This window comes from Hydractinia symbiolongicarpus, chromosome 14, assembly GCF_029227915.1.
Source record: "Hydractinia symbiolongicarpus strain clone_291-10 chromosome 14, HSymV2.1, whole genome shotgun sequence".
Lineage (NCBI taxonomy): Eukaryota > Metazoa > Cnidaria > Hydrozoa > Anthoathecata > Hydractiniidae > Hydractinia > Hydractinia symbiolongicarpus.
Genome location: NC_079888.1, coordinates 15,452,562 through 15,477,217, shown reverse-complemented (window position 1 = coordinate 15,477,217; position 24,656 = coordinate 15,452,562).

Here is a 24,656-nt window from a genome sequence, read left to right as displayed (position 1 = left end):
CTGCGGTTAATGTACCGGAGTGATTAATTGTTGCTAACAATGAGTAGTTCTGATTAAACATTGTGTCCGTATCACTGACGAGAGGTAGTTGCAGGAGAGAGTCACGTAAAGAAACACATTCAACAACTCTGTTGTCTTTTACCAGATGTTCACCATGTTTTAAAAACCTTTTAAGATGCAGGAATAAGATTTCACTACTCCTGCTGATTTGCGTTTCTCTAGTACTCTCTCTATGTGCAAAGCATTGCGGACAAAACCACTTGTTTCCATCAGTTAGAATTTCCGGTTCTAAAAATTTGCTGACACAAGATTGGATTTTAGATGTCATTGGCAGTGTTAAAATGTCCTGCATTTCGACATTTACCGAGGTGCACAGGCAGGTGTTACAGCTTACGGACATTGAGATTTCAGTTGAGATTTTATCTGCAGCAATCGGGGAAAATCCCTTAAGGGCGTCCAAAACCACAAACAAAATCTCTGCTACATCTTGCTGAGTATTAAATTGGAAGTCCAGTTTCCCATCAGAGTGCATTTGACGTTCAAGGGCCCAGAGAAAATTCGAAGGGTCAACAGGTGACAATGATTGCTTCAGCTTCGCCATGTTAAGCGAAATAGACCTCGCAATAGGTGATAAATGAAACGATTCTGACCCACTCTGGCACCAGAGTGTTGGAATGGTACTTAATACTTGCAAAATAGCGTTGGCGTAACAAGTGTTGCCTTTGTTTAAAAAACCGATGTTTTTATAGACACTAATTGGTTGAGTGTCATTTTTATTTTGGCTAACCTTTTTAGATGGGCCCTTTCGGCGAGATGAAACACCCTTGGTCTCCACAATGGGCAAAGCCTGCTTGGATTTGGGTAATTGCATTAAGGAGTCAGTTGACCAAACATTGGATTCACGTGCCAGCCAGATACAAAAAGAAGACCTCATACTGATTTTACCGAGATCATTTGCAGTGGAATAAGCAAGTTTGTTGGTGAAACCCATTCTTTTTAAACAGGCAGTGGTGGTTCTTGCACAATATCCTCTTGCTCCTACTTCCACTGCGAAGAAATCAACTTGCCAGCCATTAACCATAATCACATTCATTAAACAGGAATATTTGGCAACTTTTGTGGAGTGCCAAGCATTCATGTTTTCCTCACATGGGCAAGTGAGTTCTACAATAATAACGCGCTTAAGGTCATTTGAATATAACACAAGGTCCGGTTTAAGCTCAGAAATGGCAATATGGCTAGGAAACACATAGTTCGAGTGTGTGTCAGCAACAATCTTCCAATCTTTGGTAAGGTGCAGTATACCTGACACTTTAGATTTTGTATGTGCCTTTGACCCGGCTCTCAGAAAGGTTATTTTTTGACAATTTTTAGGAGGTTCAGAAGGAAGCTCAAAAATGAACTTTTTCAAAGTTTCTACCAAATGGGTAAGTACAGAATCGTGTCTAAAGGTATATCTACCCTGGGAAAGAGCAGTTTTACAAGCACCAAGAATGTGAGCAGAAGTGCAAATTTCTTTGTGACATAGGAAACATGATGGTTCTGTATTTATTTTCCACCTCCTTAGGTTACTTGGTGATGGCAGAACATCGTAAGTGGATTGCAGGCAGAAAGATAAGAGATTAGGAGGAGTTGCTAGGATGTTCTTCCATGAAAGATCAAACTTTACGTAGTTCTCCCGTCTTGTCCATTGGCCCTGCACCTGAAGTTGCAGTGCCTTAGATAGATAGCTTTCCTCGTCAATCTCAGCCGATGTTTTTGCGATTAACTTTCTGTACTTGTGAGTGGTTTTTGGTGGTATTACTTCCACTTTACAAATGCCAAGACCGGTTCGTCCACGCTGTACAGGACCCCTTATGGTCTTGTACTTTAATTCACCCTCAGCTATGTTAACTGCATCGCTCACCTTCCAAGAACCTGCCTTTAAAGATGGATCGAGTGTTGACAGAATCGGATCTTTGGAGTGACGCAAAAGTAGGTGGCCGCTAATCTTTGCGGATTTTAAAATAGAAGTGAGGCTCTTAATGGGCAGAGGGCAAGGAGAGGAGTCAGCATATAGGGAAATGTTTGTGATGGAACGGTGTAAGTTCAGCCATTTTCGTATGAACACTGAAACCTTTTGCTCTAGGCGCCCAGCAACAGACATCGAGACCTCGTATATTAACAGTGGCCACTGAATTCGCGGGATCAAAAGATGTTGCAAGATCCAAAGTTTTTGCGCTCCAGTGTATAAGGACTTATTAATGACACCAAGCCCTTCTATCAGCTTTTCCTCCAATTCGTTGATGGATTTCCTGTCTGAGATAGAACAATCAATAATCCGGCCTAAAAATCGCACTGGCGAGGCATGAATAGATGGGATATACTGTGAGAAATCAATGTCGTTTTCAGGGCTACTTACACTAAAAGGGGTGCTATTGATAGATCTTCCCTTGATGATCACAAAACTACGGGATTTTTCAGCGCGAAATGTCATATTGGCCCAACTTAGAGCTGTGGTGCACCTGTTAAGGAGTACTTGTGTTCCAGCAACAGAAGAAGACATGATGTTTATGTCGTCCATAAAAGCCCTTATTAAAGGTAAGGATACTCTGTTAGAGGTGATGTAGCATGACACAGATGTTGCCAGCGTATACTCCAAAATAACATTTATGCCTGATAAAAACAAGACGATAGACAGGGTGCAGCCAGCGAAGATGCCCCCTTCCAACATCATCAAATAGCTTAAATGACAATTATTTGCAGTCAAAATTTCCAACAACAACCGAAGCTATCTCAATGCCTTTGACAACCCCTCAGATAAGTTCAAATGATAACAGTGATAATATTTCTGCTGCAAGAAAGAAATTGAGGGGAACTCAGCATGTCAGTCTCGGTTATGATAGAAAGTTTGGATCGTGTCATTCCTCCCTATTGAAAAGTACATACTGCTCTTGGTCCAAAATATATTTTCTTTCCAAAAAGACAGAGAAAATGAAAAAAACTCAAGGAACTGACTCTCTCGATGTAAATTAACGTAACGTAACAACATAAAACCAGTAGTGTATCAAAATGCATATACTAAGTCATTATCAAAACTTCATTCAGCATTTGGTGAATGTGCTGTCGAATCCATGAAAAAGGCAGCAGGTGAAGCACCACCTTTTAACATCCAGTCCAAGACAGGATGTTTCGTCTTTAAATGGTGTGGTTACGGCAATATTAAAGAAGGGAAATTATAAAGTGCAAGCACAATGATAAATTTGACCAGTTAAGTCTCAGATTAAAAGTCTAGAGGTCTTGCCCCTCTAAAGAACGTGCTCCCAAAAAGACATAATAAGGAGATAATTGTCACATACGAACAAAACTTTGTCAAAGAAACAAAGAGTAAGGCATGATTTCTGTAAAAGTTACAAGAGTTTCGCCCATATTCCTAAACCAAGGTACTAAAAATATCTAGCTGGGACACCTCAAAAAGGGTCTGCGAACAGTCTTCAGCAGGATCTAGACATCTTTCCATCCGTATAACGTGTATCTGTCCAACTCAGTGCTATCTTGGGAGACTGGGGTAAAACGTGGAGTCGTCATTCTCAAGTTCAAATTCCCAGAGTGGTTAATTACAGCCTTTAGTTGTAGTGCTTGCAACAAGAGACTTCACTGTCTACAGTGATAGGTATACAAACAGTTCACGGATAAGATGTGACAGAAAAACAAACCTTAAACACAAGAACTTTGTTATAGACAAAGCGCTTTAATTGCAGAATCAAAATTGAACTGTACTCTACGGAACTTTTTTAACTGTCGCAGTTTGGTAACTATTTCAGTAGTGACAGAAGTACGATATTATCACAAAAAGGAGACTGATCGAAAACTTTTCTATTAGCAATAACAATCCTTCGTGATTTTGAAGGTCTAAAGCCCATTCCAGACCAATGAAGGGCTCTTACGCAACGATCCAACATGTTCTGAGATAAGTCTTCCTCGGCGCACACATATTCAATGATTACATTTATAGCTGCCAAACATAGTATGATTGATAATGTTCTTTCAATAAAAATACCTCTAAAGTGTTGGTGTCACCTAGATGAGGCTGTAAAAGAGAATGACTTGCTTGCTCCAGAGGCTGGCATAGTAGGTGTTAATAAGCCTTATCCAAGACTCTGAAACACCATAGCGACTAAGTGCCATGAAAATGAGTGTATGCTGTAGAGTGGGATACGCATTGGATACTTCAAGCCATATTGCAGATAGTAGATTTTTTCTAGACTTCCTTTTTGAATGGATTTGTTAATAAAGTGGTTTCTCTGAATGCTGTGGTTTTCTGGGCGCTTTGACACAAGACTGAAAAAAGTGTTCCTTTCACATTGAGGAGAGCAGCCCAGACAAGAGACATATGCTACCAGCAGCCAGGGACTTTTTCCATACATCCTTTTTGAATGGATTTGTTAATAAAGTGGTTTCTCTGAATGCTGTGGTTTTCTGGGCGCTTTGACACAAGACTGAAAAAAGTGTTCCTTTCACATTGAGGAGAGCTATTGGCCGAAAGTCATTAATGGATGATGGAGATGGAGGCTTGCTTTCAGGGATGTAAACTTCTGAAGCAACCCTCCACTGAACAGGAATGAAGGAATTCTTTAAACAAGACTGGAAAAGGTTGAAAAGAAGGGACGCATTTTGACAACTGGTTTAATTTTAGTACCACTGCTGCACCTGTTAATAGTTAGGAAAGAAATTAATTTACAAAGAGGTGGCTATAAATAGTAAGGAAATTCCTAAAGTTTTGATGTGTGTTGGAAGAAACGCTGTTGCAAAAATTTAAGACGTAGTAGTATTTTCGATTGGCCTATGCAGTTAACTAGGCATTCTAAAAAGTGCTATAACCCAGTTGTTGAAGAGAAGAAAAAGTATGTTTGCAAGGATGGAGTTTATATATGTAGTCAATGTAATAAAAGTTTTACTTATTAGTCATATATTGTTCGTCATGTGAAAAAGTTTAATGTAAGAAAACAGAAATGTAGCTATGTCTGTCATAAATGTTCAAACAGGTTTTCGTACAAATGTCGCCTTGAAATAGACTTAAAAATATGCAAATATGTCACAAACGTTTTAGAAGAGTTGATTTATTTAACAATCATTGTTTAAATTGTCCTGAGATTAATGATGACCTGTTTAGTCCTTCTTTTATCACCACAATGGACCAATGGGTTCATCAAGCCCAATTCAGTGTGTTCCATCAACGCCAATATTACAAAGTGACCAGGATTTTTATAAGGATATAGATATTTCAATATCACACGAACGAAATGACATGAACAATGGAAGTCTATATTAGAAAGACCAGAAACAAATAAAGCGAAATCTAGTAATTTAGAGAAGATCATTCCGTCACTCCATTCGCCAATCAAAATTCAGGTTATACAAAGTGTTGTTAAAACCTTTTGAAAGTTTTTAGATCAAAACAAGTAAAATCTGTTTGAAAAGTTAGTGTCTAACGCCCTCGTAAACCATCTGAAAACTCTACATAGAGACAAAAAGTTTGCAATGCTATATGAAACATTTAATAAAACCTTTGAAGATCACTTAGAGGATAGGCACTTTGTTGAAAGGATTGCAGTCAAACTTGAGATCGTCAATAGATTTTTACTGTCATTGGAGTTTATGGCCCCGTTCTAACACGAACTAATCAATAACTCCTCGTAGTGGGCTATACCTTGGTTTAGGTATTCTCATCAGTTAGTAAAAAACAAGTTTCGTTTTTAATCTTACCTTTGTCACCTTCGCTTAGCTGAAGCAGTGTAAAAATTGTTTGTTGAAAAATTATTTCATTAAAAATGTTCTACAAAAGCAATATATTGAAAAATATAAAAATAACTGAAATTTAATAAATCTCGCTAAGTAGATTTATACTTACAAATCAAAACCTTGCTCACATTCTGTAGAGAGCAAAAATTTCTTTAAAAAAACTATTATATCACCAACAACTCAAAATGAATCACCAACATTTATTAATGAAACCACTGTTAATGCTGAATATGACTTGAACACATCATGTCAAACAGAATTGCGGCTTGCTAAACAAACTTGTCTACAGGAGTATTTTAATTAATACTGGCGATATCTGAAAAATTATTAAGCCATTTATATGGGTGTCATAACTGCTTTTTAAAAAAATCCTTCCTACCAATGGCTAATTGAGTAAAACAAAAAGATTGTTATTAAAAGGAAGCGAAACCAAGGGAAATACACCAAAATGTCTTAACCCGATGGTGGACGTCGAAATGAACGACCTGAATATCAGCGATTTTCTATCGAAAGTAACAATACCACAAACGCCATAAAAAACAACCATAACACAACGTACCGCAATAACAAAGAATCAAGTAAAAAACAGTCAAAAACAACAAGACCGAATACCACGGCAACTTCGACAAAACGGAAAGTCCAAACTTAAGCTACAACAGTAAAAAACGAAGAACAACAAAGGCAGCTCAACACATAAAGCTGATGACGAAATAGAGCATTTTTTCTCGATAACGATGTCGCAACATCTTGTTTGGGCTTCGAACCAAGAAATGCGAGAGAACTACTTCAAAAAAATACATCAACAACTGGATCACCGTGGAAAGTTCCAGCTGTTTGAACCTTATGTCGCCATAAATTCTTTTTTATCCGAGCTCAGAATAAACGTGCGCTCTACCGTGGGTCTATCTGAGGATCTAAAGAATGAATGGAATACCACCATACATTCTTGCAGCAAAAATCTACTAAAAATCCTGTATAAAAACCATTAACAGAAAGTTGACTTATGTCAGAAAGAACGTGATACCCTCGAAAGGAAGGTGCCTGTCAATAACACCATTCTTCAGAAGCATAAGCAAAACGCTTGAAAATAGAAAACGTGAACACAAAAATCTAATGAAGAAAGATACAACACACCTCGAAGTTTGCAACAGTAATCATGTTTGCATTAAGCAGGTTCTTACAAGCAACCTTGAGTTCAACAGCAATAACAACATCAACAACAGCAACCACGGTTTTAACAACGATAACACACAAAATTTCCCTCGAAAAACATGTACAACGCGCACCTAAACAGCTACTGCTAAAAAATACCCATCAACAACAATGGTTTTTAAAAAAAATTAAAAACAAACAAGTGCACAACATTCTTTTCAATCTTTCTAGACTTACTTTAACCAACTACGACCATTCAATTCTAAACAAAGAATTAAAGTAAATCCCATGTGCACACAACGCTAGCACTCGCTAAGTTACAAAACCGCATGTTCACGATATATTATTTTTACCACGACCCACAACGATGGGAAAACTTTCACTGCAGGTCGAACTGGACTGCACCTAACCTAAAAACAACACACTTTTGAAAGATTTTCAATCCACCCAAATGAATGAAGACACGTTCGCAAACGACTTTCCTCTCCTAAAAGATAATAATAATAATTGTAGTCACAAGAAACGTCTGGAAAACCTTTCCAAAAATAGTAAAATTTTTATTAAAAAAGCCGATAGAGGTGGCTGAATTAGAGAGAAAATAATTTACAAAGAGGTGGCAAGTCACCGCAATGATGAACTCAACCTGTTAGGTCTTTGAAAATAAGCTAGAGGTTGTACTCCTCAAGAGAAAATGCCTCTAAAGGCACAATTCTCCCTTTTTACAAGGAATTAATTAAAAAAAAATTAAAGAAAATAAAAAGGACACAACACATTTGAAAAGATGAACAATGTGGCCTGGAAAAACAAAGTTTGGACTAGTGTCGGCAACAACTATACAATCGTTGGTGAGATGCAATATACCTGTAAACTTTGTCTTTGATTTGGGACTAACATAAGCACCTGCCTTAACAGAAGTCGTAAAATTACTTTTCCTAGAGATAAGTGGAAGTGCTGACAGGAATTGTTTTAAGGTCTTCCATGAATTAGAGCTATTTTACATGCACCCAGAATGTGAGCAGAGGTACAGATTTCTTTGTGCCACAAAAAACAAGATGATTCCGTAATTATTTTCCAACGTTTTAGATTATTAGGGGATTGTAAAACATCATATGTAGACTGGAGACAGAAAGATAAAAGGTTTGGCGGGGTAGCTAGTATGTTTTTCCAGGAAAGATCGAATTTAACATACTTCTCCCACCCAGTCCACTGGCCTTGGACTTGAAGCTGCAATGCTCTGGAAACGTAACTTTCTTCTTTCATTTCCGTCGATGTTTTGGAAACCAATTTCCTATACCAATAGGTGTCTTTAGGTGATATAATGTCTCTCTTCGTAACTCCAATTACATGCCGTTAAATACCGCAGCTGCCCCGACCAAAAATACTATACCAAAATATATGTATCATATAGTACTTGACTGATAGCGTGTGTATATATACACTACCACGCATTTAATAATGCGGGTAAGGTGTTTGTTTACATTTAATCTCCACGGGAAAGTTCCAAGGCGCACGTGTTTTCATCGTTCATAGAAAATTTTTTATCAGAAAAAAAAATATTATATTTATTTTATTTACTGCGACAAACGCCTGGAATTTATTTTCCAAAATCAAAGAAATAAACATGGTAAGAGACTATTAATTCTTTGTATAAATAAAATTCCCATTAAAAATCGCATTAAATTGTCTTTAAATTTAAAAGCTCAGTAGGAGTACAACGATTTGTTTCATAATATTAATTATTAAACAGCGAAACAGGTAAGTCAATTTAAAACCAACACACGATTTAATTATTTATAGGATTCGCAACACAATTCAAGGCATCTTAACCACAAAGAATTAATGAACTTTACTCGACTTCAAGCATTCGAATGCGTCAAGCCTAAAATAAGGGAGCCAATGAGTGAAAAACGTATGCACAGTAAAAGTAACGAGAATTGTGCAAACCCGTTAAGTAACAATTTCATACAACCACTAACTAGCCTAAAACGCTGGGATCAAAATCTGAAAAAAGCCAAAGCCATGGCTACAGATATATTTTTTCATTACGAATCTTCAAACTTAGGAAAATATAATGAAAACTCTGTGGAAATTGCCATGCAGCTGCACATTCTTCAGAAACTTCCTCATCTACCCATACTACCAAAGACAATAAAACATTTAAGAATAAACCAAGCAGAAGTATGTCATTATTTCATGTAGCGAGTATCATTTTTAATATTTAAACGTGAAAATAAATATGTTTACTATACCAGAGCACCAACAAAGATTTTATCTTTATTTTAGAAAGCATTAAACATTTAGCTCAATTGGGAGTACGAAAAAGCGAATTGAAAAGATATTCACAGAAGAAAACTTTTTTGTCACGAAGTCTTCTTTGGATATGGATGCAGATAATTTTCCAGATCCTAAGTTGATAAACGTAAACATCAATCATCTGCAAGCTTTTGCGAAGAGAAGCGGAGCCCATTTCCTCATTAAATAAGCCAAATATAAGGGACGGAGGAGAGTGTATAGGATTTCCGCCCCCACTATACATCAAAATCATTCAATTTTCGTGCCACTTTTTTTGGACTGGGTTGCCCAGTACTTTAATCCTGTCATTCTCCTATATAATTGCTAAATTAAGCGAAACAAGGTCTTTTTTTATTGACACAGCGAGGGAGTGCTTTTGTTTATTTAAAGATGGCATAGCGTAATTTGTACCGTTTCCAGTTAAGAGTTAGTCAGCCTACACTTTTTAGCCACATGATACATGAATCACTTTTACTAATATCACGTGACCTTTCCTCGGACACATAGCGCCTCAAACTCAAACTTTCGTTAATCTAAGCCATATCGCAACTGACGGAAGGGCTTGTTATGATAAAAAAAACGAAGAAAGAAAGGGTATGTTTAGTTTATAAGTATACCACTATTTTTTTACATGTAATGAGCCCCTTTCTAGCCTGACTCACACCTAAAGCTAGCTAGCATATATATCACTATTTTAAGCTAGCTAGCTGAAAACCAGCATAAAATCAGCTACATAGCTAGCTAGCATATAAAAATTCTTTTGGACAGCTATTTCTAACAAAATAACTAGCTAGCTATACATATACTACACAGTGAGCGAGATAATTCTATTCTGTATTCTGTAGGAATGCCCTCTCATAAAGCATGTTCTAGCTACAATCGTCCACAAAATTTGTTTACTCTGGCAATTTTATACCAAAAACCAAGAACCAAAAAGTTTAGAAAAGTCAGCAAAAGAACATATAGCTAGCCACATATTTTGCAGATAGTACATTCCGTCCCCACTCATGATCAATGTTTATATAAAGGTTAATGTTTTTAACATTGAGGGGGAATGGAGAGCCATATTTTCATGAACGATTGTAGCTATATTGTAGGCGCGTAAGGAAATAAACTTTTTTTAACATACCGGTGAGCATACACCAGTGCGGCTAAAGTTACAAAAAGTGAAATTATTTCAATATATATATAGCTAGCTATATATATCAGGAAACTTTTTCAACATCAAAATTTGTTATTACTGAGTCGTTTTAAATTCTCATGTAATTGTCAACATGTATTGAAAAATTTTAAACATATTCATTATATATTTGTTATTTAATTGCCCGGTATGTATACAAATAATGTCCCGATAATTTCTGTTTCTGTAACTTGACATGAACTTTCACCAATGCGGGATATCAAGCTTCAGTCCAGCTCTAGCTATGTTTGCTACCTAATAATTGCTAGCCTAATTAATTTTTAAATTCTTTTAAAGTTTTTGTTCAGTTTGGAATAAGAGCTTTTTATCCTACTGTCATGAAAATAAACATATATATATACTGCTGTTTGATTTTTACCTGGACTGGGTCACGATTAATTTTTATCTTTCACGGGAACTTTATCCATAAAATGTTGCAGTATTTTTTTTGCGTTAAGAGGGTAAAACAGGTTATAAAGTGTGTTTCTAATTTTAAATGTTACAAACACTTTTTCACAAAGTAAAATTGCTGAGTGATTGTTTTAGTTGCATAGGGTAACAATAGGCTGTTTCCTGTCTGTATATTTGAACCAAAGTTAGGATAGTTTTTTGGAAATGGGTATTATGCTGCAACGTATGTGTGACACAGTTAATCACTCAGCCCAGTGTTAACGACAAACTGTTACCTGTGTTTCTATTTAACAGAAGCTGCGCTAATTTTTTTTTGAAAGGGTTTATTTACCTATACTTATGAAAACCAAAAAGAGGCTTGCTGATTTTTTTCGCTATGACATTGCACAATATGTAAATTGTGTTTTTATTCCAATTTAAGTTGAAGGAAAGATATTTTCAGTAAAATATAATTAAACCCAGAACACCTTAAATGTTGTGCGTGTTTCACTGGATTTACGATATACTGCATACCTGTACTAAGGCGCTCCACCTGAATGTGTGGTACAGTTTAAAATTTGTATTAATTGTTTCAACAAGCGTGTTACGCCAGGTAACACAGTTACTTGTGGCTTAACCAACATTTCTCAAAAGTTTAATTAACTAGGCTGTGTGCTGTAAATTCCTAAGTGTATATAATATTCACCTGTAGAGTTTCGTATATCTATGTTATAATACCCGTATGCGTTTGTCTGTCACACAAAATGGTACCACAAGTAGCGAAACGCACGCCATGCGATATAAAAAGAACAGGCGAACCCGTAGATTTTTCCACAGGCTACCGACTAGTATATATATATTTATGCCCTGCTGGTCTAATGGCTATGACACTCATGCAATTGAGAGATCCAGGTTCAAATCCTGGACAGGGCTAGGAAAAACAGAATTATCTTGCACCTACAACAACCAGGTATTCATAAGTGCATGATATTTACTATATTGAGTATAAAAGGTAATCTTTGAGTCGTAGAGGAGGGAGTTGCATACATTCATCACTTTCATTTATAGAGCCCAAAAATGCTTTGTTTTTGTAATAGATCTATCACTTTATTGTAAAAAGTTTTGTGTTGATAAACCTGGTAGGCAGAAGAAACCAAAAAATACGTTTTTTACTAAAAACATTTTGCCTTTTTCGTGGACTTCTCTGATTATTTCTATATCTTGACTTTTTAATGTTGTTGTCATAATCTCAGATTTATCAAAAAATGATAGTTTTTTTGGCGTTATGACCGATTGTTTAAATTCTTGTAATGGCACATAATTTGGCTAACATGATATTGACCTGATATAAATTTGACACCTTTTTTTGAGCTATTGAATTTGAAATATTTCCACCTCAATATTTTCTATACTTCCGGATATGATACATATCTTAGATATATTAAGTATATGTAATCTTTGAGTTGTAGGGGGGGGGGGGGGGGATATTTTCTATTAAGGTGCCTGTCCCTGCCTTGCCGTTCTCAACATGTCAGGTCTTTGGAAATAAGCTAGAGGTTGTACTCCTCTAGAGAAAATGCCTCTAAAAGCACAATTCTCCCTTTTTACAAGGATTTAATTAAAAAATATAAAAAAATAAGAAGGACACAACACATTTGAAAAGATGAACAGAACTTTAACCAAGGGCAGGTAGGTTTCGACCCATATTTCTGAACCTTAGTACCCTGGATGTCTAGCTGGGTCACCTCGAAGAGGTCCGCGGACGGTCATCAGCAGAAACTAGACATCCCTATCTTCCTAAAATTAACTTTGACCACTTTCTGTTTAACTGTGCTATTCTTTGTTTTTAACTCAGGTAATAAGTGGAGTCGTTACTCTCCTAAGACAAGATCATGTGTGATCAAACCCCCCTGCTAATATTTTTTTTTATTTATTTATTTATTTATTTTTTTTACCTGGGGTAATAAGTGGAGTCGTCACTCTCCAAAGACAAGACCTAGTATGATCAAACCCCCTTGCTAACTTAATTTTTATTTGATTTTGTTTTAATTTTGACTGGGGTAATAAGTAGAGTCGTCACTCTCCAAAGACAAGACAGAGTGTAGTTAAGCCCCCTTCTGACTCATTCCGGTTAAAATATTCTATCTCAGCTCTTCTAAAAAGAAAACATATGACTCGTAACTGTTAATAAGGCGGTCATCACAGAAAATTACTGGCCTATCGTTGCAATGTATCCACCTGTGTACCATTTGGTCGAAGGCTATGGTTGTGTAGTGACCATTATTTAAGGTGCCGCAATGGTTGATAATAGCCCTTAATTGAAAATGTTTACGAAATTTCACTTCTCCATCTACGGTTAAAGGTATGGAAAGGGTACCAGGGTAAGCAGTAATACGAAAGGCAATTTTTGACACAAGGCCGTTGGCGCTGGCAAAACGTTTTAGCTGTAAAATGAGATGGGAACCCCTCGACACTACTTCTTTTTCAACTAGAGCAGTTTGATGAGCGTTGCAAACATGGCAGAAGTAGGCATTGGTGTCTGACAACTCCTCGCTTTCGAAAAAATTATCTAAGGAAGATTGTAACGTAGGGTGCAGAGAAAGTTGGATGCATGGTGACATAACTTCTGAGGAGCTGGTAATATGACATGAATTGCAAGTGGTTGATGTCTTGATGCCAATACTAAAAAGACTTCCAAGAAATGGAAAGTCTAATGACAGACCAGGTAGGAGATATTCAAGAACCTCGGGGACGTCGTGCTGAGCAAAGCTATTAAATGCACTTCCCTTCGCAGCTGAGATATGATGTTTCATAGCACGCAAAAAATGTGAGGGATCAACCGGACTTCTAGAAACAGCCAAACTTTGAAGAACACCTACAAATGCTTCGCCTAACTTTGAGGTTGTTTTGCTGACAGAAATGGCTTCTTTAACTTTTGGAAGGTAATAAGAACATTGTAAGATGGAGTTTGCATAACATGTGTTTCCCAAGTTTTTTAGACCGCTATTCCTAAAATCAGGGTTAGATGGCAATGCGACTGTTGTTTTGGAAGACCTTGTAGCAAGTTTTACGGGTTTTTTGATTTCACAAGATTTTGTGTGATTTGCGGGAGATTTCTCAGCGGTTTTTGATTTCTTACATTCCATATTTGTAACAGAAGAAACTTCAGGATTGATTGGGGCCTTTTCAGGCTCAACCCAAGTGGTAGAATTTCGAGACATCCAGATGTAAAAAGAAGCACTCATGGAGGTAAAAGTTAGGGATTTTAATAGGGAACGTAAAGGCTTGTTAGGAAAACCAAGGCGACGAAAACAGGTCCTTACTGATTCTGAACAGAAACCCCTTGCACCCACCTCAATGGCAAAGAAATTCACGATCCATCCATTGTTTTTCATAGCATAACAAAGTGAAGAATATTTGTTAAGCTTTCGTTTGTGCCAATATTCCGTGTTCTCTTCACATGGACAAGTCAGTTCTAACATAATTACAGTTTTGGAAGAACTGGATATTAATAACACGTCTGGGCGTAGTTGTGTTATTAGCAAGGTGAAGAAGGCCTGGACACTTTGTATGCCTCTTCTTCGATGGTGATTGTCCGGCCGGAAAGAAATTAATTTTGTTGCACTTGGAAAGCTTAAGAGGTTCATATGATACCAAAAACTCTTTTAATGCCTTAACCAAAACTATTAAAACCGAGTCATGACGGTATGTGTATCTACCCTGCGTAAGGGAGGTCCTACAGGCACCCAATATGTGAGAGACATTTGAGGATGGTTTCTTGCACAGAATGCAACTTTTGTCTTTCTCAATTCCCCATCTCACAAGATTGGTTGGAGAGGGAAGGGTGTCGTAGGTTGCCCCTATACAAAAGGAAGTTAGACATTGTGGCAGTGAAAGAATTGTTCTCCAAGATAAATCATTTTTCACATAAGAGCACCATTTCGTCCAATTGCCTTGCAAATGCAACTTTACAGCTCTGGCATGGTAAATATCTTCTTCATTTTCTTCAATGACATTGGAAACAAGCTTTCGGTAAGCATAAGGGCCTTTTGGTGGTATATTTTTGTGGTCTAAGAGCCCTGAGCCAGCTCGACCAGTCTGATGCAAACCTAAAATCCTTTTGAAATTGAGCTGACTATCCGCCGAAAGAACTGCCTCACTAACTTTCCAATTTCCAGCTTTCAAAACTGATACGCACTTAGACACACAAGGGTCGACAGAATCTCTTAGTAACAGATGTCCACTGATTTTGGCAGATTTGAGAACAGATGCAAACTTTTCAGGGGAAGAGGACAAGGCGATGTCGAGGAATATAAGGAAATGTTGGTAATTGAATGATGTAGTTTTAACCATTTCCTAATGAAAACAGAAAATCTTTGCTCTAGTTTTGTGATAGTAGATAGAGAAACTTCATAAATTAATAACGACCAGCGGATTCTGGGAATTAACAGATGGTGTAAAAACCAAACCTTATGGACCCCTTTATGAAAGGACCTGTCTATAGCCATAAGTTTGACTTCGGCATCATTTAGAAATTCTTGTATTGCAGCAGAATCAGACAAGGATGAGTTTATTGTTCTGCCTAAAAACCTAATTGGATTAGAATGAATGGATGAAATTTTTTCGCTGCCAACTGTAAACGGTGAACTTTGGACGACTTTTCCCTTATCAATAACAATGCTGCGTGATTTAGAAGGCCTAAACGACATGCCTACCCAATCAAGAGCTGTTGTACACCTGTTTAATAAATTTTGAGTACTTGGAATTGACGTGGACATTAAGAACACATCATCCATAAAAGCTTTTATTGGGGGTTGGTCTGGGATTTTGTTTTTATTACCTTCAGTATCAATAAGGCTGGGGGTAACACACACATACTCAATAATAACGTTTATAGCTGCAAGAAATAGTATAATGGAAAGTGTACAGCCGATAAAAATTCCCCTACAGTGTTGATGCCAACTGGAAGGAGCAGAAGCCGAAAAAGACTTACTCCACAGGCTGTCGTATAGCTGTATGAGCCTTATCCATGATTCTGGTACACCATAGCGTCTGAGAGCCATAAAAATCAGCTTGTGCGGAACTGAAGGGTACGCATTAGCAATATCAAGCCATATGGCTGAAAGTGAAGAATGTTGTGCCTTCGCATTCTTAAGTGTGGACCAAACAAGAGACATGTGTTCCCTTATGAGAACTTTTTCTATACAACCTTTTTGAATGGAAGTATTAATGAAGTTGTTTTTCTTTATAATATGCGATTCTAACCGCTTGGAAATCAAACTAAAAAGAGCTTTCCTTCAACATTCAGAAGAGCTATGGGGCGAAAATCCTTTATGTTGGATGGACAAGGTGTGTTGTTTTTAGGTATATAAACTTCTGATGCAATTCTCCATTGCACAGGAATAAAAGACTTCTTTAGACAAGCTTGAAAAATGTTAAACAGAAACGATGCAATATGAGGACAATTCTTATATACTGTGTAAGGAATTTGGTTCAGCCCAGGAGAAAAAGCATTTCTACGGGAATGTAGGACAACTTGGAAATCCTTGAACTTTAGCTTGGAAGAATCGAAAGCTAAGACTAGATTTGGTGGTGAAGGCAATCCAGGGAGATCTGAAAGAGGTATATGGCGTGAAGGATCGTTCATGTTGAATGTTTGTGTGAATCCATTTCGTCCTGGGCAAGTTCAAGTTTTATTGAACATTTGGGATCTAAAATATTTTTTCCAGCCTGATAAGGCGTCTTAGAGAAAGCCCGGCGTGCATTCGAGATTTTCCAACGTCTTTTCCTATTCCGCTCACCTCTCCGAAGTAACCTTAACTTGGCCATTATATCATCTAAAAGGTTTTGCATGTTGCTTTTCTCAACTGGGTCAGATGTGTTCTTAAGAGTTCGGAGTAGATTGTTCTTTTCGTTCACCAAACTGATGCTGCGTAAAGCTCTCCTGTTCAAACCTGATAGGTTGTGCTGGGGAAGTGACCTTACACCAAACAGGTGAGACGCATGGTAGTAAATTGTTGATTCCAACAGCTCCACTTTTTTTGGCAATGGGTAAGAGCCTAGAAGATTGTGGAAAATTGCATCATCAAGAGAATTCCACAATTTTGTGTCAATTGACTTCGGCCAAGCAATTGGTTGTTTCCATTTCATAGTGCTAAGATGGTCAGGTTCTGTTGATTGCTGAGAAAGAACACTGTGGGAGTTATCCGGGTTAGCTTTCAGCAGGCAAGACTTTTCAGTGGAATCAACAGCTAGCACATCTTGCAAAACAACTTTACACGGTTTTAATGTCCAATGCTTAGTGGAAGGGAGTAACGAAGAATCACAGGTAGCAGGAAGGACAGAGGAGTTAGTAATAACGAAATCGTATCCGGAGGGGTAGTCCTAATACGGTCAGGGTCTATATCGTTGGGGGTATCATTGTTTAAAAAATTTAACTTTGTTGTAGACCATAAAAAATCCCACGGGCCGGCCTAAGCTTGGTGGGAGCGACAGATAACAATTGGGTTGGGGCTGCCAACTTTTACGCGGGCTCAGCAGGCATGTTTTTCATGCCATCCCACGACTCTACCTATTGACCCCTTGCGTGACAGTACTATCTGTCTATTGCTGAATACTTCACTTATAACTGGTGACTGACAATAGGGAGTGTGATGTTACATGCAACAGAAAAATAACAGAAGAATAACACAAATACATAGACACACATGTTGAAAATAGGCACTCTTGCCGTAAGAACATTCTAGAACCTTGTGTACTATCTAGAAATATAAGGGACATTGGAGAATACTCCAAAAATAAGATAACTATACTAGAAACTACTAATAGTAAATAGAGAACAATATATACTTACCTAGTGAATAATGAACAATGTGCTAAATATAGAACATCTGGAATATACTAGAACATTCTAGAATATATTATCTTTAATATATAAATAGGAGAACGTCTTGTAAATTTAAGAGTCATACAGTCATAAAGTTATTGGAGCAGTCGAAGCAACTCTGCAAATATATAAAGTTTACATTTCAACAGGTTATGGGCCCAGTCTATGCCTAAGAAGATTGAATATTTACAGAAATAATATTCAAGAAGAAGAAGCCATCTTGTGTGTCCGACGAGTTTGTTTTGATTTTGGTTTGGATTGGTGTAAAGTTCGCACGAAAAATCGTATTGTGGAAACCCGAAACGGATTATCCGGATTAGTTGAATACGGAACAAATGGCGATGGAAAGCACCAAAGTATTGATAAAACCATTGGATGGAACAAACTATGCTACCTGAAAGGTACAGTGTAGAATGGCGTTAATCAAAGATGGATTTTGGGGAATTGTTGATGGAATAGAAAATGCTCCAACTGAAGAGAGAGAAATTCCGAAATTTAATTTGCGTAGAGATCGTGCGTTAGCAACGATTGTTTTGTCGGTGGAACCAACGCTGTTATACCTGCTTGGACCAGATCCAGAAGATCCTACTGAGGTTTGGAAGAAGTTGGCAGACCAGTTCCAAAAGAAGACATGGAGTAATAAATTGACACTACGCAGGAAGTTGTATGACTTGAAGTTGAAAGATGGGCAATCTGTTCAAAAGCACGTTAAAGCTTTGACAGAAATTTTCGATGAACTTGCAATTATTGGAGACCCGTTGGATGATGAAAGTAAAGTTGTTCATTTGTTAGCAAGCTTACCAGACTCGTATGATATGCTAGTTACAGCTCTGGAGGCTAGTGCTGAAGTACCGAAGCTTGAAGTCGTAACTGAACGATTGTTACACGAGGAAAGCAAGCAGAAAGATAAGGACACTTTGGAAACGAATGTTAAAGCAATGACATCGAATCATGGAAATCCAAGAAAGGGACCCAGATGTTATCACTGTGGAAAGATTGGTCATGTGAAACGATATTGCAAAGAATTAACGAAGAGGTTCGAAAGACAGACTCCTTCGACGTACGGTAAAAATCGAATGAAGCCGCAAAATGTGTGTACGGCTGAAGAAGAAGAAGATGATGACGAAGAAATCATCAGTTTAGTTGGTGAAAATACTTTGGCAGTCAATGGAAAAAGTAACTGGATAGTTGATTCAGGCGCAACATGTCACATGTGTAACGAAGAGGAATTGTTCGAAGAAATTTCGTCACTTGAAATACCACAAGATATCACTGTCGGTGATGGATATTCAGTACAAGCAATTGGAAAAGGAACAGTAACCTTGGAAATGAACATTTCAGAAAACAGAAACGTTGTATGCAAGTTATCTGATGTCTTATTTGTACCACAACTTTCGTACAATTTACTTAGTGTATCAAAAGCTGCAACAAATGGAAAGAAGTTTCAGTTTGAAGATTTCAAATGTCACATCGTGGATGCGAAACACGGAATCATTGGTACAGCAACAAAGCATGGCAACCTTTACCATCTCAACTGTAATGGATTGAGAAATAAGAAGAATCACACAGTTATGAAATGTGATAATAACGCTACAACAAAGGAAGAAATTTGGCATAGAAGATACGGTCATCCCGGTGTGCAGAATCTTAAACGATTGGCAAGGGACAAACTTGTTGAAGGGTTTGATTATGATGCAACAAAGAAACCGACATTTTGTGAACCGTGCATTGATGGGAAACAAAGCAAAATATCGTTTCCGAAGACAGGAGGAGATCGATCGAAAAATCTCCTTGGTATAATCCATAGCGACGTTTGTGGAAAGATAGAAACAAAATCACTTAGTGGTGCAGAATATTTTGTTACATTCATTGACGATAAATCAAGATACGTATGGGTATAGGTCATGAAACACAAAAGTGAAGTGTTTGAGAAATTCAAAGAATAGAAAGCAACTGTGGAAAAATCGACTGGAATTCAGATAAAAACGTTTAGAACTGACAATGGTGGAGAATATACATCCAAAGAGTTCGAAGACTATTTGAAGAAAGAAGGTATTCATCATGAGTTGACAATTCCGAAAACACCGCAACAAAATGGAGTTGCAGAGAGGATGAACAGAACACTCGTGGAATCTGTAAGATCAATGTTAGCAGATTCAAAGTTACCAAAACGATTTTGGGCCGAAGCCTTGGCTACAGCAACGTACCTTCGTAAACGATGTCCAACGACAGCAGTTAAAGGGAAGACACCCTTTAAAGTATTAACTGGAAAGAAACCAAATGTCGAAAATCTACGAATTTTCGGATGTGATGCGTATGCTCACGTACCAAAAGATGAAAGAAAGAAACTTGATTCAAAAACCAAGAAGAGTGTATTTCTTGGATACGGTGATGGAATCAAGGGATATCGTCTACATGACAACGAAAAGAAGAGAGTCTTTTACAGCCGAAATGTGACATTCAATGAAATCTGTGGTGAATTGAAAGACGACCGTGACATAGACGAACCAAAAGTAGAGATCGAATTACAACCTCGTGAAGAAAACACAGATAATCAAATACAGGAGGAGCAAGAGCGACAAGTAAGAGAACGACGGCCTCCTGATCGTTACGGAGAATGGGTATACATCACTCAAGAAGAAGATCCAAATACATTTTCTAAAGCAATCAAAGGACATGATGCAGACAAGTGGACGCAAGCAATGGAAGCCGAATTGGATTCTCTACACAAAAACGAAGTATGGGAGTTGACTGAATTACCTCCAAACAGAAAAGTTGTTGGCAGCAAATGGGTATACAAAAAAAAACAAGACGCTGATGGGAATGTGGAACGACACAAAGCAAGATTGGTTGCACAAGGATACAATCAAATATATGGAAAAGATTATGACGAAACAACTTCTCCGGTAGTGAGATTCGAATCAATACGAACGTTGATTGGATTGGCAGTCAAGAAAGAACTTCACCTACATCAACTCGACGTTGGAACTGCATTTTTGAACGGTGAACTTAAAGAAACCATATATATGAAACAACCAGAGGGATTTGAAATTCTAGGAAAGGAACACTTGGTTTGTAAACTTAAGAAAAGTATCTATGGATTGAAGCAATCATCTAGATGTTGGAACGAAGCACTTGACAAACATCTAAAGAGTATGGGCTTCAAACAGTCAAACAACGATCCTTGTATATACACGCTTGAAACAGATGAAGAAACATTCATAATCGCTATATATGTTGATGATATCATACTGGCCGGAAACAATCAAAAACGCATTGATGAATTTATCAAGATGATTGGAAATAGATTCGACATCAGAGACATGGGGAAGATAAGCCATTTTCTAGGAGTCAAGATAGAATATTTTAGTGCAGGAAGAATTTGGATTGGACAACCAAGTTACACAAGAAATCTACTCAAGAAGTTTTCAATGGAGAATTCCAAACCTGTGGCAACACCTGTAGAGATTGGAAGCAAACTCATCAAATCAAATGAAACAGATAAACTCGTTGATCCAGAGATGTATCAATGAGTAGTTGGACAGTTACTTTACCTTTCTACGAGAACACGACCAGATATCGCTCATGCTGTGAGCAATGTTGCCAGATTTTCATCAAAACCGTCACAACAACACTGGATTGCCGTTAAGAGGATCATGATGTATCTTAATGGAACAATTGATTATGGTCTTTTGTACGAAAAGAATTCAACAATAGAAGGATTTTCTGACGCAGATTGGGCTGGAGATTTGAATGATCGTAAATCAACTTCTGGATACGTATTCATGATGAGCGGAGCAGCAATCAGCTGGAACAGCAAGAAACAAACATGTGTAGCTTTGTCAACTGCAGAAGCCAAATATATTGCATTGTCAAAAGCCTCACAGGAATCGATTTGGCTACGACGACTTTTAGCAGACATGGGAGAAAAGCAGCCAAACGCAACAATCATCAATGAAGAAAATCAATCAGCCATCGCAATGACAAAGAATCCTCAATTTCACGGACGAGCCAAACACATCGATATGAAATATCATTACGTAAGAGAGCAAGTTAAATCAAACGAAATCCAATTGAAGTTCTGTCAAAGTGGAGATATGATCGCAGATATAATGACGAAAGGAATCGGACGAGTACAGTTTGATAAGTTGCGAACGATGATCGGATTGAAGAACCTTACGGACTGCGAGTGAGGAGGAGTGTTGAAAATAGGCACTCTTGCCGTAAGAACATTCTAGAACCTTGTGTATTATCTAGAAATATAAGGGACATTGGAGAATATTCCAGAAATAAGATAACTATACTAGAAACTACTAATAGTAAATAGAGAACAATATATACTTACCTAGTGAATAATGAACAATGTGCTAAATATAGAACATCTGAAATATACTAGAACATTCTAGAATATCTTATCTTTAATACATAAATAGGAGAACGTCTTGTAAATTTAAGAGTCATAGAGTCATAAAGTTATTGGAGCAGTCGAAGCAACTCTGCAAATATATAAAGTTTACATTTCAACAACACACAAAACAAAATAAGCAAATAAATAAAAAGTAAAGGTCTAGTCTTTCCCAGTGTCAATCTGTCTTTCCAGATTGTCATTCGTTATCCTTTCGGACAGTAGCAAAAAGAAAATAATTTACAAAGAGGTGGCAAGCCACCACAATGATGAACTCAACATGTCAGGTCTTTGGAAATAAGCTAGAGGTTGTACTCCTCTAGAGAAAATGCCTCTAAAAGCACAATTCTCCCTTTTTACAAGGATTTAATTAAAAAATATAAAAAAATAAGAAGGACACAACATATTTGAAAAGATGAACAGAACTTTAACCAAGGGCAGGTAGGTTTCGACCCATATTTCTGAACCTTAGTACCCTGGATGTCTAGCTGGGTCACCTCGAAGAGGTCCGCGGACGGTCATCAGCAGAAACTAGACATCCCTATCTTCCTAAAATTAACTTTGACTACTTTCTGTTCAACTGTGCTATTCTTTGTTTTTAACTCAGGTAATAAGTGGAGTCGTTACTCTCCAAAGACAAGATCATGTGTGATCAAACCCCCCTGCTAATATTTTTTTTTATTCATTTATTTATTTAACTCAATTTTTTGTCAGACTTGCAAGCATTGGGTACATAAGAAGTGCAGTAGTATTAGTGGAATGTTAAGAGCTGGCATACAGTTTGTATGCAAGCGTTGCAAAGGTGAGATTATAGAGAATGAAGTATTTCCAGCTTTAATGATGTACAACAGTGGCTCGTTAGAGATAGTTAAGAACTTCTGTTACTTAGGTGATATGTTGGGCAGTGAAGGGGGTGTTGGAAGAAGTGTTACTTGCAGGATAGGTTCTGCTTGGAAAAAGTTTAGAGAGTTACTTCCTTTATTGACTAGCAGAGTCCTGTCAATTGAGGTAAAAGGTAGGTTGTATGAGGCCTGTGTAAGAAGTGTTATGTTGTACGGTAGTGAGACATGGGCAGTGAAGCAGGAAGATCTTGACCGTTTAGAAAGGAATGATATGAGAATGGTTAGGTGGATGTGTAATGCCAGTCTGAGAGACAGAAAGAGTTCAGATGAGCTAAGAAGCAGGCTAAGTCTCTGTAGAATTAAAGATGTTATCCAGATAAGAAGATTGAATTGGCTGGGGCACTTGGAAAGAATGGAGGAGGATAATTGGGTAAGAAAGTGTAGAGACTTGATAGTTCCTGGGGCAAAGCCCAGAGGCAGACCGAGAAAGACTTGGCAGGAGGTTATAAGGACAGACTTGATAAAGAGGAAGTTGAGTTTAGATCTAACACAGTCTAGATCAGATTGGAAGAGGGTCATTAATATACCCCGTCCAACCCATGCTAGCATGGAAAACGGACGTTAAGCCGAGAATGATGATGATGATGATGATTTATTTATTTATTTATTTATTTTTTTTAACTGGGGTAATAAGTGGAGTCGTCACTCTCCAAAGACAAGACCTAGTATGATCAATCCCCCTTGCTAACTTAATTTTTATTTGATTTTGTTTTATTTTTGACTGGGGTAATAAGTGGAGTCGTCACTCTCCAAAGACAAGACTGAGTGTAGTCAAGCCCCCTTGCTGACTCATTCCGGTTAAAATATTCTATCTCAGCTCTTCTAAAAAGAAAACATATGACTCGTGACTGTTAATAAGGCGGTCATCACAGAAAATTACTGCCCTATCGTTGCAATGTATCCACCTGTGTACCATTTGGTCGAAGGCTATGGTTGTGTAGTGACCATTATTTAAGGTGCCGCAATGGTTGATAATAGCCCTTAATTGAAAATTTTTACGAAATTTCACTTCTCCATCTACGGTTAAAGGTATGGAAAGTGTACCAGGGTAAGCAGTAATACGAAAGGCAATTTTTGACACAAGGCCGTTGGCGCTGGCAAAACGTTTTAGCTGTAAAATGAGATGGGAACCCCACGACACTACTTCTTTTTCAACTAGAGCAGTTTAATGAGCGTTGCAAACATGGCAGAAGTAGGCATTGGTAAACAACTGCCGAAAAGTAGGGGGTACGTGCTGCAATCTTTCAGTTTCAGTTTGTCTAAAATCCTCATCAAATTCGTGAAATAAATGAAGACCAACTGGATTGGTTTCCAGGCAAGAAAGACTTTTAAAAAATCCATGTTTTCATCAAATGTTACGTCAGCTTCATGTACTTTTCTTGTTGTAGTCAATTTTTCCTTAGCTTTTACTGTATATAATTGGATTTCTGATACTGGGGAGCCAATAATGTTTTTAGTAAAATTCTGGTTCCATTGACATGGTAAATCTGTAGGGACATTATGTGTCATACCAATGCGATTTGCTGTCTCAATTTTGAAGAGCATGGCTGCTACATGTGAGCAAGTTTCACCAAGGCTATAAGAAAAAATTAAATTAAATTTTCTATTTTTAAAAGAGTATATGGTATCTGTGTATAACTTCAGAATTTTACTTACCCTGCCATGCAG